Below are 16,629 nucleotides of genomic sequence, written 5' to 3' on the forward strand. Positions count from 1 at the left end.
GGAGAGGTTGGGACCTATTTCTTTTCACATAGATAGTGTCTGACTATTATTAAATGATAAATAACAACTTTAACAAGACTTTCAAGTCATTTGGTAGCCATTTCTTGTCAGTGATTTGTCAGCCATGTTTTCAAGTCTTTTAGGTACTAAGTTGTTCGGGTCCCCACATGTCCTTAGGACCATTAAGGGATGAGATAAGATGAGTCAGTCCAACTCATGCCCCGAATTTACTTTTTACCTATTGATGTAAGTGTTTTGTTACCACTTATCACCAACAAAATTCTACCATAACATAAACCAACTTGAAGATGACACTTCTCATCTTCCTTTTACATAAATTCTCTATGGATCTCCCTACTATACTTTCCCGAGACCAACGTCCCTTCTTGGTAGGTCTCTCCACCATACCACTAATCACACAATAGTAACTACTGCCTTCTATAAATCTCTCTAGTCTCAGTTATTTGTGTCCCTGTCACACTCGACCAATATAATCTTGCAGGTCTACTTTTTTATCATATCTTTATTTTTTGTTATTTTGTGTATTTAACATTAGTACCATCCAAGAGTAACGAGTTAGTGTCCTTTGGATTTGATCTTTGATTTGAAATGAAGTCAGATTTGATGAAGCTGGGACCTATTTCTTTTCACATAGACAGTGTCCTAGTATTAAATGATAAATAACTAATTTAAGAAGTCTAACGCTAAGCAACAATGGGCTTATTCAAGTACATGAAATTGCGTTGATGTCTAGCTCTAATATCTTAGAAAATTTTAGCAGTTTGTTTGCTGCTTGTTTAGAGGATTTTGTCAAGTTTGAAATTTTTGGTTTATTTTGGTCATATTTTTTTAGTCGCTTGACTCATTTCATGCATAGATCGACAGATCTAGTTTTATTTTTATAATTATTTTTGTTTTCTTTATATATTTGGTGGTTTGAGGAAAGATATTTGATTTCCTTTCACTTTGTGGCATGATTTCAACATCTTCACCTTTTAGAATATAGTAAAATATTATTCTTATTTTATGTTTTCTTGGAAAAGAATTATTGATATTTGGAAAGGGAAATAAGCCCTAGGTAGCTAAGCGAAGAGAAAAATGGTCTATGTACTAGGTTCCTGCGCATTCATCGTAGGAGACCTATTGGCATGAGACCGACATTCCTTTTATGCAATTACACTTTTTCAAGGCGGAGCTGAGTTTGCTGACTTGGGAAGAACACTGACAGCTGATCATAATGCTAAGGAGATTATAATGTTGGTTTCAAAAACAGGATTGTGAAAATTGTTTGCACTAGTTCTTCTTTTGGTCATATTTACTACCAAATTTGTGTCTTGCTGATTTTTTACATTTGTAATGACCTTGTGCAGAGATGGTTTGAAGAGCCCGATGTTAGAGTGTGAAGACTCTCTACAAACCACAAGGACTACATTTTCTTGGAGGGCACTCAATGTTCTTGGTGTTGCTGAGTCTCTTCGCTCGAAGCGTAAATGGATACAATGGTATGGCCATAACATCACTTAATTTGATCCTCTTTACTAATCTCCTAATATCATTTCAATACATCAAATTGCTTTGTTTTCATGGAATCCAAAGATACATCAGTAATGTTATTTTGTCTTGGAAATACTAAATTATTTTGTTTTGATATCACCCAGTTTGAGTTGTTCTTTGCAACTACCACTTGATCATTTAACAAGCATTTGAAATTCAAAGTGAAATAAAGCTCTTTTAGTTTTTTTCCAGAAGAAGATTAGATGTTGCACTTGGTACCATAGGCCTTGTAAAAGGGTTGTACTCCATTTCAGTCTACGATAGTAGACTGATTTCTAACTGCTCCATGTACCCACATATGATATAATATTTTTCATTTTTGGCTTGCTGAATATACAAAGAGAAAATTGCTTAACAATATTGCTTAATTTGACAACAATTTTACTTTTATTTGATACAAGAGTGGAGGTATTCTTAGATTTTACCTATTTCTCAGTAGTTGTTCTCCTTCGACAACAACATCATCCTTCAACAAATATATTCTAGCTTGTACAGAGGAAAGTCGATCTTTAGTAGAGGGCACATAAGAGATCCTCTAATGGAGGCGCAATAGTTTAGTAGGATCACTGGATGAAGCACATGTATGAATGTATTGTCTTCAATTAGGAAGGCACAGTTACCCATCGAGGGGAGGGCATGCATGAATGTAACAAAATCACAACATCACAAAGATGTGGTATTTGTTTTACAACATCACAAAGCTCTCGCTGATCTAACAAAATCCAAAGCAAGGTTTGTTTAGCTGAAATCTTTGAGATATTTTATATTTGACAGAGATCTGTTTTGGAAAGATACAGGAGGAAGTTTGTAGATATTTTGTTCCTTCAATTGATCAACTTGTAGATATTTTCACCAAAATCTTGTTGGATTCCACCTTCACTAGTTTGTGACATTGTATTGCCATTTAGGGGTGATATTGTTTTATAATAGCATCTCTCTACACTCTTATATAGTTTGTTGACTTTGAAAATGTATGGGTCATGTAGATTTTTCATGGGTTTTTCTTTCACACTGAGCACAGGAGAAGACTCATGGAGTTCAGGGGTAGTTGTAGGATGCAAGAGACTCTTGGGTTTTTTTGAAATTACATCTCACCATGAAGTTTCACTTGGGCACACTTGACACATATTTGAACTAGGGTTATGATTACATTACCTTTTGTTGCATCACTGAGGGAGAGCCTTGTTCCTATGTTGAAGCTAAGGCTCTGGATCCCATTGGTGAATAATATGAGGAAGGGAGCCCTAGAATAGGAGCCTCCTATCACATTAGGAGCCTAGAACATGATTTATGGTAAGGGGGGTCATAAACAACCAAAAGGAGGAATCCCCTTGCACATTGGAGGTCCAAAGTATGAAAAATGGTAGGGAGAGTAACACACCCTATCTAGGACGATGCCTAGAGCATGATAGGTGGAAAGGAAAGAGGCTAGAGGATGAAAACCCTTACTTGAATGATGCCATGTGGTGGTAGAAGCTCTTGTATGATTTAAAAGGATGACACTTGATGATAAATGTTCTACTTCAAGGGTGAAAAGAGGAACATTTTGGTAACCACCCCTTTGAATAGGGATGTCTTCTGCATGAAGGCTATTAAAGTATTCTAAATCACCTTTACAGGGTGTTACATATTATTTGTGGCATATTCCACATATTTGGAGGTGTCTTTCAATTTTTAGATATCTGGGGCAAGGGCACTTTGCTCGAGACACATTCTACATTAAAGGATGTTAAAGCTCCTTTATGAGGTTTTTATGTATTATTCAAGGCATATTATGCATATTTGGAGGTGTGTTTCACCTTTGATATATTTGGGGCAAGGACACTTTGTTTGAGGCTACATATTTGAAGGAAAGCCCTTTGCATGAGGAGATACCATGTGGTGTGGTTGACATGGTCCAAGCCCCTAACAACAAATGCATACTATAAGGAAATGAGGAGACGGGAAGTGGCAAGTGGATCTATGCATTGGAGAAAGAGGTCCCAAGGCAAATTTGTACTTGTGAGCCAAAGAAAGATCATATTAGAACATCATTATCACTCTAGAATAGGAGCAACTAGGGTTTGGAGAGCTCTCTAGAGAGAGTGCTAGGGTCAAAGAGGTCCTAAAGTGTCTAGGAAAACCTTAGGGAGATTCCCCAAATTGGGAGGTGAATCAAATAAACTATAACTTACCCTCTCTAAACCCTAAAAGGGACCAAGCCTTAGTTTGGGAGGATGGAAGCCTATAAATGTCAACCTTTTGGCTTAGTCATGACTCCTAATCTTAAGTCCTTGAACATCTTCATGTGTATCTTGTAATACAGTTTTTATCCTATGTATTATGAACTTGGTCACATGTTAGGGTTGACTATTATAAGGTGGTTATGGTTAATATCCTATATAATCAAGGGCACTTGCTCGATTTGATTTTGGGCCTTTTACACCACTTTCTTTCTTCTTCTCGTTTCTAGATCATTATTTATTTCTTTCAATTGGTATTAGGGTGTGTATGGTCTTAAGAGCATGCGATCATTGATCAAGCCATCATGACCCATGGCAGCTTTGAAGGGATAAAAGGAAGACGTGTTGAAGCCAATGCTGCCATTGGAATTTGATTCTTGAATATCATGGAGATTAAGAAGAATTATGTTCCATGCTCAAGGTTAATTACATTAACGTTTTATGTGCTTACTCTGCAAATGAATTTGAACATGTTTTTCATGGAAACCTTTCGAAAAGAGAAAAAAGACCTTGCATTATAGTTTATTGGTGGATTCCTATATTTTCTTGGTTGTTGTTACATGTTGACTATTGGAAGATCTGTTTATATTACTGAGAATCTTTCACCTGAAAATGGAGCAGTAAAGGACATATTAACTGTTATACGCTTTTGATTTTTCTGCCTTTGAGAACCTTGTGAGTTGTATGTCATTGAAGGGTGACTTGGTTTGAATAGTTAGCTTTGGAGAGCAGTTAGAGGAAGAAATAACTCAACAATGGAATTTTTATCAATGTGTCCATTCCAATAGATTATTATTCTAAATCTGGATGATGTGGCAACAATAATTATATATTTTTTGGAATGTACCTCAGTGAATGATCACCTTTTGTAATATTTTAAGTGCCGCTACATAGAGATGTTATTTCTATGCTTAATTAATTGCATTGATGTGCCATAGAGCAATGCAATGCATCTGGATACTTGAAGTCTTGGAATTGCAGAGCAACATTTACTTGATTCCTTGGTAGCTATTTGAAGATCCTAACCAAACTGACGTTTCTTTCAGAATTGTGGTTCTTTGTCATAGTAGTATAGTACGTTGTTCCTGAGATTACCTTTGGTTCTGTTCTGAGATCTGTAGAGAATTGTTGAGCAAGGGGGAGGATAGATTCATCTTAATTTTAAAGCATCCCTCTACCCAACATTAAGCTTGATGGGAAGAATTATCCTATCTTCAAGTGAAGGGTGCTAAACATATAATTGAAGAATTGATTGTTAAGACTTGTGGAGGGTAAGAAGACAAATTGCACTGTTGCTAAAGAATTAGTAAAGCTTTTGGCGCACAATGAAGATGTGCAGTACATTATAAGTTTTACTATTGCAGATCATATTGGTCCTCAAATTAGAAGTTTGATTAGTTCTTGTAAGATTTGGACTAGGATTCTCTAATAGAACAAGGATTCTCTATTCTAGGAAATGACTGTATGCATTTTAAATGATTGGTTGTGTATATCACTGTTTATACGATACGTATTCAGGATGTGCAAGATCAATTTGGAGCAGTTGATGATAGAATTGATCCTAAAGTTCGTAGTGCCACTGTTCCAATGGTTGAAAAAAATGTTTCAGCCATTTGTGACCAGTGTGAATGCCACTGATAAAGTGGCTAACTTTCTTGGTGGAATGTTACTGCATAAAGAACATTGCTGGAACAGATTCACTTAAAAGAGTGTATACCGAGCACTTACACTGAAATCACTAAGAAGAAAGGGAAGAAGTCTGCATAGAAAAGTTTAAAGGAAACTTCACAAAAAACCCTTGAAAAATGATGTTGTATCAAGTAGGGCCATTATTGCAGAGATTGTGTCAAGGCCCATTACCACAGTAAATATATATTATTTAGAACTATGTTGTAATTTTTGTCAGGGTTCATGTTTAGGTTCAACTATCACTGGATACCCTATTCTGGAAGAGCTTTTGCTCTCCTGAAGACATCTTGATCTAACTCTTCATTCTTTGTTTTCACCTCCATAAAAAATCTCTAGTGGATTCATAAATTTTCCTTTTATTGTGACAGACTATTTTATGTGGTATTGTTGGCATACCTCCTTCAAATGGTGTTATTCCTGAATCTCCAATGCACATGAAAGGCTTAGCTACCCTCAAACATCAGGTACTAATATATTGGAATTATCAATTGCAGCTTCTCAGGGAAAAGACACAATTCAGACATTTTATAGACGAGTAACTTACAAGTACTTTTGTTACAGTTGGTGCTTAGCAAGTTAGTGACAACAATCTAGAAAAGTATGCAGAAAAATTCAACCTTAGGGCAATTATACAGAAACATGCAAGAACCCTATGAGCAAATGCAGACCCCAATGGTTTATCAGCCTCCACCTGCCTTCGTAATGGTCTTATTTTTGAGTTTGGGTGTTTCATTTTATCTAATTTTCCTCTCCCTTTATTTATTTGTCTTGTCATGTCCCAACCATTTATGCAGGCACCTAAGGAATTGAAAGAGTCCACAATTCAGTTGGCCGCAAGTACTGGGAATATGGATGCCCTAGTTGATGAATCAATTTTTAATGTTGACAAGGACGTGGATGACCTGCTTCTTGTTGAGGTGAAAGAACAACAATTGAGTAATTTGTTGCAATCTCTGATGGTGGTTGGCTGCCTTGCAGTAATGCCCATCATTAGAAATATCCCAACTTCTGTGCTTTGGGGTTACTTTGCCTTCATGGCCATAGAGAGTTTGCCAGGAAATCAATTTTGGGAAAGGCTATTGTTTCTTTTCACTGCTCCAAGCCGTAGATACAAGTATGAACTTTATTCAAACTATAATGTGATTGAATTTAATGCTTGTAATATAGTTTTCAAAGCTGATCAATGTTGAACTGATGGTTACAGAGAACTTTAGGAGTATCATGCTACATTTCTTGAAACGGTGCCTTTCAAGACAATTGCCACTTTCACCATTTTCCAGACATGTTATTTGTTGGCATGTTTTGGTATCACATGGGTGCCTATAGATGGTGTTCTCTTCCCACTACTAATCATGTTGTAACTTGTTAGTCCCAGCGAGGCAGTATATCCTTCCCAAGTTTTTCAAAGGAGCACATCTTCAAGAATTGGATGCATCAGAGTATGAAGAAGCCCCTGGAATGCCATGCAATATAACAGTGAGTGCAAGACACATATCAAACAAATTTTAAAAATATTACTCAATTCTATTTCATAAGCCCTGCAACATGAACAATAATAAATTGAACTGTAACATATATTGATTGCAGGAAGCTGGAATTCAGGGGTTCGGACTAGGAAGCATGGGAACAGGTGCAAATGATGGCGAAGTTTTGGATGAGATGATTACATGAAGTCGCGATGAGGTAAAACACACATATAGTCCACGGATAACTAGCTTGAGTGATTGCACACCAATTCATGGATCCGAGTCTGCATTAAGTCCCCAAGTTGCAGAAGCTAAACAAATATATAGCCCCCGTATAAGTGAGATCAGACAGACACCTAGCCCTCATAGAGGGGAAAAGCATTCGGGCATTCCCCTGGTTAGTCAAGGAAAAAATATGAGTCCAAGTGCATTTGGTTTGAGGCCACATAAACCAACTTCCAATTAGGTGTTTGGAGTATAAATCCTCGGCTAGTAATCTTTCCCTTGAGTGAGCATATCTTATGTTTAATAGTACATATTTTGTTGGCTTATCATTATTTAATCATTGTGCCATAAATCACTCGGTTGTATTTGGTGTGTCTTCACAAAGAACCTCTGTCCATCTCAGAGGACAGGGTAGACCATATAGTGCGTGTAAAAAAATGTAATGGAAGTCAAGCTTGAAGTATTTCTGTTTTCTTGAAGCATGAAATCTATTATGTCAGTCTTGTGGTTTTGTAGACCCCGTGGTATTAAAGGGTCCTGTGAGTGGTTTGAGCTTCATAGAAAGTCATCCTTATTCTACCAGTTGGATCATAACCACAAAGTTTGCAGCCTTTAATGTTTCATTGAAATAAAAAATGTGGAAATTAAACTTGACAAATGAAAAGGAAATGGTAAGGCTTACAATATTAGAACTTTTGTAAATGTTTTCCCTTGGTTAGTTTTTAAAGGTAATGGCTAAACCAGCAATTACCTTTAAAAAGATCCAATTCATTTCTCAGAGTGGTGTAAGTATTGCACTAGGCCCTCTTTATTTTGCATGGCCACATTTTTGTTCAGGCTAAAGTTGGATTTTTGATCTTCTTTTTTTGGTTTTTTCTTTCTTCTTGTTAACCCGTAACAGGGTTTCTGCAATAGAAGAGCGGCTGTGTATTCTTCTTGACCAGTTGGCCATTGCGGTGGCACATTGATGACAACCAATCTATGTTCTGAAGGACACAATTACATTATATACCACCTCTATGCCATTTCTGTAGATCAAAGTGCCAGACATTATGCACAGATTGAAGTTAAGGACCATGTAGGCTGGTGCCACTTGTTTGAGATTCAACTCTTGGGAAGAACACGATTTCCAAGGTCCTCCAAACTTGTAAGCAGCGACCTACAGTTCAGCTCTTCATTTAGTTGAACAACACTGTTGGTGGACCATCCTTAGCATTAACCATTTTCTTACAGTGAGCTACTTGGTTCTTGATATTCCTGACAAGTAGAGCTACCCTTACTAGCACTCAACTGTGTAAAGCGCCTTTTCCAATTTTTCCTGAATCACTAACATGTTAACTCTGTCCATTGAAGGAATGCATGCAGAAGTTTTTATATCCTTTGTTTTATGTTAAAGTGTTTGGATCAAACAGTAAACATGCAGGTATCCTCCTTTTTTTGTTAAGGGCTTTGTAGTCCCTCGTAACCTAGTCTACCCAGATTGTGGAACATGTAGTTTAAGGGGTTAATTACTTTGCTTAGTGAGGCATTTTGTTGGCAACAAAGCTTGAGGTTTGGCAGTCTCAGACTTCAGTCATACATTTTAATAGAAAAATAGAGAGGCAGCATAATGTTTCAACATTAATAGAAGTCTAGTTTCCAATGAAAAGTGTTGAACAAAGAAAGCATTAAACATTCATAGCACAATTTTCCGAATATGAACTTGACAGCTTAACAAAGATTCAAATAGGTGAGATGAGATGATGAAGAGATATCCTAAAAATGTACATACACTGGCCTCATAAAGAAAGTAGGAGAGAGAATAGGAGAATTATATTAAGATTTTCAGAATGAATGTACAGAAGATTCGATGCCTATATCTATGTGCCATCCTCTTACATATTGAAGAATCAATTATGATTGAACTACATAAATAGTAATAGGTTAACAATAATATATGTATGACCAATAACATAAGAGATTATATATGAATGACTAGAATAAAACGCTGAAATAAACTAAATACAAACTGTCAATATCCAATTAACATAAAATGATATCATGAGTAGAATTTTTTTTATACGGATAGAGAGAAATGCTATCCTCTTCAAGTAACAAGTAGCCCCTATTTTATCCTAAGATAACAACTATAATTCAAATCATGTTTTGCTAGATTCAATACCCTAGATTTAGAAATAAATGACTAAATACTACAAGGAAATAGCATTACCCCATAAGCTTTTTCAGATGCAACAATATGCTCCTTTTGTGGTTCATTGTTGGCTCCTTCATCCACTATATCATGTTACATACAAGCACTCTTGCTAGCTCATGTTGAGATGGAAATATATATTTTTCATGACAGTAAAACATTTAGATAATGGAAATAAAGAATATGTGCATTCAAGTTAAATCAGATTTATCTTGAATGGTTGGGAAGATTTGTTATTATCTTTAATAATTTAAGTCTTGTAAAACAAATTCAGAAGGAATAATTTAAGTCTTGTAAAGCAACAAACTTGAATAAAAACAAAGAATATGAAGCCATATAAAAGGAATATGAAGCCTGTGTGTTATGTTAATTTATCAACAGTTTTATGCTCTGCAGTATAATCTGTGAGAAAATTGGCTACAATATTCAACAGACAGGACATTATGAGTTTCTCAATTTGTGCTATTATATGCTATGGATTTTCTAACCGATATCTTGAAAACGCGGTCTGCACTTGCCATCTATGCCTGAGTTCTACAGCGGTTTGTTACTTTCAAGCCATGCCTAATGTCATATTGTTTGTTGCAACTTTAATGTAGACAGCTAACCATGAAGGCATTGGGTCATTCATAGAGGATGCTTAGGCATGATTCCAAGATTTTGAAAATAATTGTGATTTCCATCACTAGTCATAGAACTTGATAGAAAGTTGGGATATTCATGAGTGTGAATTTATGTTTGTGTGTTTACATACTTTCTTATGAATTAACTAATGCTCAGTAGTAGTAGACATTGGACAAGTATATTTGTATACTTCTGTTTTAAACTGAAACAAATCCAGGGCTAAAAGGAATGGATTGATTGCACTAGTCATCCTTCTATAACTTTCCAACATAGGCTGGAGTAAATAGATTGTAATTTGGGTAATTTTTCTAACTGCAAACAGGAACATGCTTGTGTATTGGCAGGGAAGCTATGATGGCCATTATGTCAGGCCAGGTGATCGCACTCCCTTGATCGTGAGCACGATTGTGATCAAGATGGAAGACTTCATAGTCTAGATTGATTGTTTAGCAGTGATAGTTAGTGGGCTCATTCACAAAAGCTTCTATTTCACTAATCCTTTTTATAGAGTTGTCAGATTCAATTTCCAAAGGTTTTAAGTACACTATAGAGTTGAGTTCTGAGAGAGTTGTGATTCACAGTGTTAAGTATAGCAGCTATGACACTTGAATGAAGACAAGCATAATAGATGTATCAGACTCTGTTATAAGCTTACCTACATATTATAAGGGACTTGGTTGGTTTTTTTATAATTTTATAGACAAGTTCCATGTCGTGGAAATGTGAAAAAAAATAGTGATATTGCCACCATGTGGTTCTTATCATATATGGTTTTATACTTCTTCAAAAAATTCTCTAAGAGTTCACAATGCTAAAATTCACTAGGACTTTACAAAGCTTTATTATTTAGTGAAAGACTTGCCAAGTTCTTACAAGATTTTATAATTGAGTAAAATATTCGCCATGCCTGGTGAGAGATTCGCCAGAAAATTATATATACATATTATATTATTGATAAAATCGCCTTCCATTTTTCCTATAAACCATGGAGATTCGCCCAATTATTATATTTATAAATTTGGGGGGGGGGGGGGGGGGGGTTCTTAAAATTTTCCCTGCTCTGCTCCTCATGTCAAACTCCAAGAAAGAGAGAAAAGTCCTCAAAATCAATAAAATTCTAGTTACGCAGTTTCTCTTATCTTTACCTGCGTGTACGCACCCCAAGTTCATAAGACCTGCGTACTGGTACGCTCTGTATGTAAAGCCATGGGTGCGTACTCCTGTAAAGATCAAAAGGCGCAAGTTTTACTCCAAAAAAGTTACTTGTGGTTGATTCTAGAGCATTCTAGAAGTTTGTTTGACGAAGATGGAGCGCCTCCAGATGGTTCATGCACCCCAATAAAAGAGGAACTTATCCCATGAAGAGGGGAGCTATCCCATTGAAAGAGGGGCTTATCCCATTCATGGTGGACCTGATTAACTTCCTCTAAAGCACTATAAATATAGGCATTGGGCCAGAGGGAGGAGAGGTTGAAAGCTGAACATTCCTAAGGGTAGATGTTGCTGGAATTAGGACTCCCTTATAGAGCTTGAGAGGAGAGATACCCATCCTTTCTTAGCTTCATTTAGAAGTGGGTGAGCTTATCAAAGTAAAGGAGAACTCTTGCTGGACCCTAGGAGGGACCTGCACAACACCAAGGCCTGGTTGTAATGGTTTCTTTGTTTCCACTTTAATACAATTTATTTCATATAGTTTGTTTCATATACTCGTTGGTGTGTATGATGAATATGTATTGCTTTATGAGTTATTCAGGTATTATTTAATTGTTTGCTTGTTGGTGAATGCAGGCTTCGAAGAGAAGGAGGAGCTCATCTGGATCGACGAGGCTGGACTACAACAAACAAGCGTTGGACTAAAGGTATGTACACTTGATCGCTTGTCTTTTAATGCATATTTAGGGAAAGATAGGATTAAATTGTCTTGTTTGTCACTAGAAAGCCTTAGCTTCTAGGGAGGTTGGTTTTGTCTGCAAAATTGACTCTTTCTGCATGACAAAATGGCGACTCCGCTAGGGAATCCATGGATGTGATTGATTTCTCTTTTGATTGATACATTGATTTGAGAAAAGTCGATTTCTTTCTGGTTTTTGGCTGTTTGACTGTGAATTTGGGTGGCATAGCTTAGGGTTAAGTTAGTTTTTATTTTTCTTGGTTTTTCCAGCAGTACGCACCCTCTGCGTTAAGCACAGTGCGTACCTGTATGCACTGCAGCTTTGTGCATAGAGCGGGCCCGCACCTGTCTCAACAGGTCACTTGCGTACCCTGTCAAAAGTTGAGAAAATTTCAAATTTTTCCATTTTGCCTCTTAGATTTTGTTTTTAATTTGTTTTTACTGCCCAGATCCACTGGTTACCTGTCAGAGATCTTCATCTAAACTTGTTTCGTTAGAATCAAGGGTTTTAGTGAAATTCATAGAAGTTCTAGCCCTAGGGTTTGATTTTTGCATTGGTCCTGTAGTGACTTTGGCTTTAGAAGTTGTAAAACCTTGGATATCCCTGGTCTTTTCAGTCTTCTTAGGAGTCAGACCTTTCATAAAATCCATCCTTGCGAGAAACCTACCTTTGTGTTGTCTCTTTACGGAATTTCGAGAAAGCTTGTTGGTTAAGTTGTGAATTTCATTCTTAAGAAAAAGAACAAAAGAGTTTGATTTTTGTTTTTGGCTGGTTTATGATTCTGCATGAGCTGGTCCTTGGTTTGATTGTTACCGAGTAAAACAACCTGGAATCATCTTTGTAGGCTTTTGCCTCGTTAGATTTGCTTTTAGGTAAATTTCCTTTTGATTTGCTTTTGAGTGAGTTTTTCATAGATTTTTATAGATTTTAAGGTTGATTTTTGTTAAAATAGTTTTATATGCTTTGTTAAATTAGAGAAAAAAAATACAAAAATCTCCTTTCAAAAGTTTGTTTTAAGTAGCATTTGAAGTCTTTTGAAAGAGAAAGGAATTTTCGTGAAGTAATTAGTGGTCATGTGTTGTATGCTTGGAAAAGATAAAGAGATTGTTTCTTTGATTGTCTGTTAAGAAAGTTATCTTTATCAGTTTCGCATTTTCCAACTCTCTTAGCTAGGGAATTCATTGAAAAAGGAAAGATAGCATAAATCATCCTAGGTGCATCTTTTTAGTGGATTTGAGTCGGGTCTACATACCATCAGTTTCATCTCCACTACCTTTTGTCCTAAAGAAAAGCCATAAAAATTAACGCTTAAAGTAAAATCAACTTAGTAACTTTTTGTTTTACTAGGGCTCTGAAGCACCAATATAGATCAGGCTAGTGTCTTGGAGTAGGAGAGTAATTAACTCTCCAAGGCAGCAAAACCAAACAAGTAGCTTATCTTGTGGTAGGATAAATCCAACTGTTGCATTTATACTCTCGGAAAGCTCCTCTTAAAGGAGAAGCATGAGCTCGTTTCCGAACCAGTGAGGGGATCAATCCTCCCTCGTTGGGAACGACGCCAGATACACACGTACTACAAACAGTAAACCTCAGATTAACCATTGTCGAGGAGCCTAGGGTCACTTATCGGTAAACCTTGGATTATTGTCAAGGAGCCGGTAAGGGGATTGAGCTTGATACTCTGCCCTTGCGTGCTGTCGGAGCGTAGACTATTCCCCCAGGTGTATTTGTTGCTGTTGGTGACCTTAGTGACCATTATCCTTAGGATTCTACCCAAGGTGACGGTGGAGGGAAGATCCCACTATACCTGGAGCAGACGTAGGCTAGACTCACTTGGATTTTCTGGGGGGTTCACTTCACTCGAGACGGTTAAAGTGGAGGAACTTGGTCCAGTCTATTCATTAAGCAGGTTGTCGGGGTAACTGTTCCACCCGCCATTTTTGTACTGAATTCTGCGAGGTTGGGCTTCATCACCAACTAGTGTTTTCGGTCCGGAGAGCTTACTGTTTGTGTGTGGTTTGACCCCCTAGATTCTTTAGTCGTGTGTTTCAAATTTGTTTGGTTATTTAGCGACTTTAGGTGGTTTGCTTTGAGATTTTTCTTTGTTTTTGTGTGCAGTAGTTAAAAGTTTTTAGCTGTGGCTGAATTACCGAGACAGTCCCATAGACTTCGCGGCCAGTCACCTCAGATTGTTACCATGGCCGATTTGTTGAGGAAATCCCGTAGACTTCGGGGTGAACCTCCTAAAGACGTCTCGGGTCATTACGAAGGTTTGAAAGTCCTTGTAACTCCTAGTGGCAGTAATGTAGGTTCACCTGAAGAAGGAGAGTCTTCGTTGGTAGTCCATCCAGATTACCAAAGTCTAGAAACATGTTACAATCCTGAAGCTGTTGCAGTTTCCGAGCTTGCTGGTAGTTTTTCATCTACTAGTGATATAGGTGAGGAACCTGAAATATCTGAACCTGTTACTCCAACTTCTGGTGCTCCTGATTCACCTAGGGTAGAACGAGTCATCACCGGAAATCTTCCTTCTGGTTTGATCGCTATTGAAGAACTTGCTCCAGAAGAAGAAATAAGCGTCTCTATCCTTGAAGATCAACCTACTATTGATCTAAGGGAGCATGAATCCATTTTTTACAGTCCACCTAGAAGTACTACTTGGTATCTTTCGTTAACTAATTATTTGGACAACTCAGGGTCAAGTTTTTCTCCACCTCGTACTCCTTTTCCACCCGGAGGTATTTATACTCCTGTAAATATGTCTGGTAAGTCGTCAATGTTTACTCAATCGCCTGAATCATTTTTGTATGGCGGTCCTTCTGTTCCCTCTGGGTATCAGTCATTGTCAGGTACTTTTGCGGGAGCATCTCCTCAACCCATTGAACATGGGTTATTAACTGGAAACAATGGTAATAAACCGTTGGGTGTAGGAGACATTTACATGATGTCGAGTTCAATTCACGGTTCTCAACCTCAAGGTGGCCAGTTACTGCCTGGGGGGCAGCCTCAAGTAACGCCTGGGGGGCAACCTCAAGGTACACAAGTTGCGGCTGGGGGGCAACCTCAAGGACAGTATGTACCCATGGTGCAATACATTCCTCAAGGTCAACCCCAACCTCAATATGTACCCCAGGGTCAACCTCAGTATCAATTTATACCTCAAGGTCAACCCCAGTATCAGTATTTACCTTAAGGGTATCTACCCCAAGGTCAGTACTTGAGTCAAGGTTATCAACCACCCCAAGGTCAATCTTATGTTCAAGGTACGGGAAATGTGCCTTTCAATTATCAATCCTATCCTCAATCCGGTTATGGATCTCAATATCCTCAACCTGTTATGGGTCAATACCCCGGAATGAACATAGTGTGGGATCCTTCGCAAGTTCAACAGGTTTTGTAGCCAAGTGTATAGTTGTCATCTCAAGTTGGACAACCCTTAGTTTCTGGTTCACCCCAGCAACCAGTCCAGTCAAATGTTCAAACTTCTGTACCTTTGGTAGTTTCTCAGTCTGGGCCTATTGCGCCTAGTACTCCATCTCAAACGACTGCTGCAACTACCGCAACATCTGTTCCGTCTACCACGCTTACTTCTGGAGTATCGACAGCTCCGGTTTCTACTGTCTCTGCAACTACTCCTCGGACATCTTTACCATTGTCTGGATCTACGATTCAAACTATGGTTCGGATGCCTGTAGGCCAGCCTGGTTTAAGTACAGTTGTCACTAGTCAACCACAATTCACTTATCAACCGTACCAGGGACAGTATCAATACGGGCCTGCTGTCCAGCAGCCAGTTTACCAGTATCAACCGTATCCTAGGTACACTTATCAACAACCTCAACAACCCCAGTACGGTCCGATTAATCCTGGTTTTCCAGGAGGATACAATATCCCGAACGCGATTCCTATTCCAAGTTATCCTGGATATCCTCCTCCTGGTGGTGGTATAGTGACCCAGAGTTTTAGGGATCCTAACTGGCAGTTACCGTTTATCGCAACTTTGGATTTACCAGACTTGTCGTGCCTAACGAACGATCCAATCAGTTATCTTCCGTTTTGGCCGCCAATGCCAAATAAGTTGCCCAGTGACATACCCAAGTTCGAAGGTAAGTCTGGAGAGGACCCGTCAAATCATGTGATGACTTACCACCTCTGGTGTGCCTCTAATTCCATCTCGGATGATTCGATCCGCTTACATCTTTTCCAGCGTACACTCATTGGTCTCGCGGCCAAGTGGTACATTGAGTTACCACGGGCCTCTTTTTACAATTTTAGCCAGTTAGCTACCTCGTTCTTAACTCATTTTCAGTTGCTGGTCAGATATGATAATGGCACGGAGTTACTAACTTCATTAAAACAATCGACGTCCACATATATTTCCGATCATATTCATGAATGGAGACGTCGAAGACGGTTAGTGAAAGTTTTTATCCCGGACCAAATCTTAGCTGAATGGTTTGTTAAATCATTGTTACCGAAGATTACTGAAGACGTAGCTAAGGCCGGAGTAGTTACTGAGGAGCAAGTCATTGCTCAAGCGCAGTACCTTGACTTAGTTTATACTCAGTCGAGTACGCTACACGAGAAGATCCCAGATCTTCCTAAGTCAAATCAAATCATTGCTGCTCCTTTGGGATCTCATGCCGCTGATGGTATGATTGGTACGGTGAACACTAAAAGCAAGAAGAAATCCTCCAAGAATTCTTCTCCTATAATCACCTTGCCTGATTCCTCGACAGGAGAGTCTTCTCCTGAAATTTCCCCCA

The 16,629-nt window shown here is 38.1% G+C and overlaps 1 long non-coding RNA gene across 1 annotated transcript; it reads left to right on the forward strand.

Moving 5' to 3' along the window:
* Nucleotides 1–955: 955 nt before the first annotated feature.
* On the forward strand, nt 956–5,932 carry LOC149216226 (uncharacterized). The gene is made up of 3 exons (XR_016250543.1): nt 956–1,256; nt 1,371–1,502; nt 5,834–5,932. It is a non-coding gene; the product is annotated as an uncharacterized LOC149216226 (long non-coding RNA).
* The last annotated feature ends 10,697 nt before the right edge of the window (nt 5,933–16,629 follow it).

Source organism: Pinus tabuliformis, chromosome 1_1 (assembly GCF_031772625.1).
Source record: "Pinus tabuliformis cultivar Carrire ecotype Pingquan chromosome 1_1, CPIR1, whole genome shotgun sequence".
Classification (NCBI taxonomy): Eukaryota; Viridiplantae; Streptophyta; class Pinopsida; order Pinales; family Pinaceae; genus Pinus; species Pinus tabuliformis.